Below are 3,745 nucleotides of genomic sequence, written 5' to 3' on the forward strand. Positions count from 1 at the left end.
CGTTTCACCAGCATCTGTGGCTTTGGCATCTTCAGAGAATGTTGGCATATACTCCTTACAGTATATATGTATCCCGCTCTCTTCTATGCCAGCATTCTCTAAAGATGCCAGCCACAGATGCTGGCGTTGAAACCTCAGGAATAAACTCTTCTAGAACATGGCCACATACCCTGAAAAACCCACAAAAAACTTTCCTTCCTTTCTTCCTTCCTTCCTTCCTTCTTTCCTTCCTTCCTTCTTTCTTTCTTTCCTTCCTTGCTTCTTTCTTTCTTTCTTTCTTTCTCCTTCCTTCCTTCCTTCCTTCCTTCCTTCCTTCTTTCTTTACTTGCTACCTTCCTTCCTTCTTTCTTTTTCTCCTTCCTTCTTTCTTTTTCTCCTTCCTTCTTTCTTTCCTTCCTTCCTTCCTTGCTTGCTTCCTTGCTCCCTCCCTCCCTCCCTTGTTCTCCTGCATCATTTTTAATACTATTGCCTGATGAAGATGCCAATGGAGCCTCGAAAGCTTGCAACATGTATAATGTGCATTTTGATTGCCCCAATAAAGGTATCCCAGCCTTGTGGAGTTTGGATGGCAAGGAACCCCAATGTATTCCAAATGGAGCAATGAGAGAGAAACCCTTTGGAAGACATTTGTCGGGAAGATTTGCTAAACAGGAGAAGGACTTGCCTATAAAACAAAAGTGTTGATGAGACATAAAAATGGCGCACAAGGAACACGGCCGACATATTAAACCCCTTCTGCCGTTACGTTCGCACACAGCTCCCGGCGTCGACAGCCAGATATATTGCCCCGGTCTGTCAACGGCTAGACTTTCAATATCAAGATTATTCTGACTTTCAAGGTCTAATATTTTTTTTGCCGTGGCTTTGATCAATATTAACCTCTCGGGTCAATAAATCTTGGTACTAGCCTCTGGAGAAGTCATTAGCTTTCATAGAAAATGATTATTTCTCAGTTAAACTCTGCATTTAATTTTCCCGTAATCCATCTTTTTCAGAGGCGGACGTGCGGCAATTCTTTGAGGCAGCTACTAAAAACAACAGCTTTGGTCATATAGAAACATAGTCCTATTTTCCCTCCGTTATGCTTTGGTTCGTTTAAATTCTGTTTGAGAGAACAAAAATAAACTCACTCTTTTGTGTAGAAGAGAAAATGCTGCCCAAAAAATGGAGTTGGAACAAAACAAGAACAAATACATGTGTATGTGTATATATATATATATATATGGGGAAAACTTCATTCTCATTGAATAGGAACTCTGTTGCTTGATTAGAGGAATTACAATTGATTTAATAATAATAATAATAATAATAATATGAGTTTTAATCAATTAGTCAGATTTAAATCTGCATACATTTGCTGATGAATCCAAACAAAAGTGTTTCAAAAGAAAATTGCTTTGATTTTAGTTAATGCATCATGTATTTATTTGTGTAACTGGCAGCTCAGTTTCCTCTGCAAAGAATATGAATCATTTGAAGCTTGCACTGTAGTTTTGTGCTTTCTTGAAGGTGTTTACAACTTCTATCATAGAATCCTAGAGTTGGAAGAGACCCCAAAAAGGGCCATCCAGACCAACCCCATTCTGCCATGCAGGAACTCTCAATCAAAGCATCCCCATTGACAGATGGCCATCCAGCCTCTGTTTAAAGACCTCTGTAGAAGGAGACTCCATTACTATCCAAGGCAGCCTCTTCCACTATAAAACAGCCCTTACTCTCAGGAAGTTCTTCCTAATGTTGAGCTGGAATCTCTTTCCCTGCAGCTTGCATCCATTGCTCCATTGGATCCTATTCTCTGGAGCAGCAGAAAACAAGCTCGCTGCCTCCTCAAAATGACATCCCTTCAAGTATTTAAACAGGGCTATCATATCACCTCTTAACTTTCTCTTCTCCAGGATAAGCACAATATTCCAGGTAAGGCCTGACCAAAGCAGAATAGAGTGGCACTATTACTTCCCTTGATATAGACACTATATTGATGCAGGCTAGAATCGCATTGGCCTTTTTAGCTGCCGCATTGCACTGTTGGCTCATGCTCAACTTGTGGTCTACTAGGACTCCTAGAATATTGTGTCCAGTTCTGGACACCACAATTCAAAAAGGATGTTGAGAAACTGGAGCATGTCCAAAGGAGGGCAACTAAAATGGTGACAGGTCTGGAAACCATGAAGCCCTACGAGGAGCGACTTTGGGAGCTGGGGATGTTTAGCCTGGAGAAAAGAAGGTTAAGAGGTGATATAATAGCCCTATTTAAACATTTGAAGGGATGTCATGTTGAAGAGGAAACAAGCTTGTTTTCTGCTGCTCCAGAGAACAAGACACAATGGAGCAATGGATGCAAGCTCCAGGAAAAGTGATTCCACCTGAACATTTGGAGGAACTTCCTGAGAGTATGGGCTGTTCAACAGTGGAACACACTCCTTCCTCGGAGTGTAGTGGAGTCTCCTTCCTTGGAGGTCTTTAAACAGAGGCTGGATGGCCATCTGTCAATGGGGATGCTTTGACTGAGAGTTCCTGCATGGCAGAATAAAGGGGTTGGGCTGGATCAGGGCCCTAAGGGGCTCTCCTTACAATTCTATGATTCCTCTTCTGTCGGAGTAATGGAATATCTCCAATAGGATCCTTGCTGCTGTTGCCAAGCGCCAGCTTGAGCCTGCCACCTTCTTTCTCACCATTTTTATCATCGTGGAATAGCCTTCATAGGATCCTAGAGTTGGAAGAGACCCAAGGGCCCTTTGAGTCCAAACCCATTCTGCCATGCAGGAACTCCCAGTCAAAGCATCCCCATTGACAGATGGCCAGCCAGCCTCTGCTTAAAGGCCCCTAAATAAGGGGACTCCACCCCTCTCTTTTATTTGGGATGAAGACAGTGTTACGGACATCGTTCTGCCAGAATGCCTCCCATTCATCCATATATTCATTCCCGCCTTCCTCTTGGTACAGGGCCTAAAGACACGCCCCAGTATACGCCCCCCCTTTCGCTCTCGCTGGCTGATTGGACGAGCAGAAACGGGGCGGGGCATATGACAGGGATCGCTACAGAAAGTGGGCGGGGACAGGTTCTTAGAACCACGCCCCTTCTATTTCCCTAACCGGCGGATTGGGAGAATAGAATGGGGGCGGGGCATATGACAGACCTGTTGATAATGGGCGGGGCCATCCTCATAGAGCCACGCCCCTTCTATCGACCTAACCGGTGTATTGGGCGATTAGAATGGGGCGGGGGTATCTATAGAGAGTGCTGCGAGCAGAAGTAGGCGTGGCCATATCTCCCTCGCCGATGGATTGGTCAAGTAGAACGAGGCGGGTTCTATTCTATCTACTGTACTCGATAGAGAGGAAGGAGTAGGAGGAGCATAGCGCCACGCCCCTTTCTCTCTCGCCAGCGGATTGGTAGAAGAGAAATGGGCGGGGTATATGCGACAGAGAGAAGGCCACAAGGCGTAGGAGTAGAGCCACGCCCCTCTGAGAGGCCTATGATGGAGAAGTAGGCAGGGCCAGCCACAAAGCGCCACGCCCCTTCCATCTCTCACTCGCCCTCGATTGGTCGAAGGGAAATGGGCGAGGTATATGATAAGAGAAGGCCACAAGGAGTAGAGCCACGCCCCTCTGCGAGGCCTATGGCGCAAAGAGCTGGCCGGAGAAGTAGGCGGGGCTAGTCGCAAAGCGCCACGTCGGATTGGGCGAAGGAAACGGGGCGGGGCCTATGAGTGACAGGTCTCGCAGCCCCGCCTCTTCCCGGCCG

Source organism: Sceloporus undulatus, chromosome 7 (genome assembly GCF_019175285.1).
Source record: "Sceloporus undulatus isolate JIND9_A2432 ecotype Alabama chromosome 7, SceUnd_v1.1, whole genome shotgun sequence".
Taxonomy (NCBI): Eukaryota; Metazoa; Chordata; class Lepidosauria; order Squamata; family Phrynosomatidae; genus Sceloporus; species Sceloporus undulatus.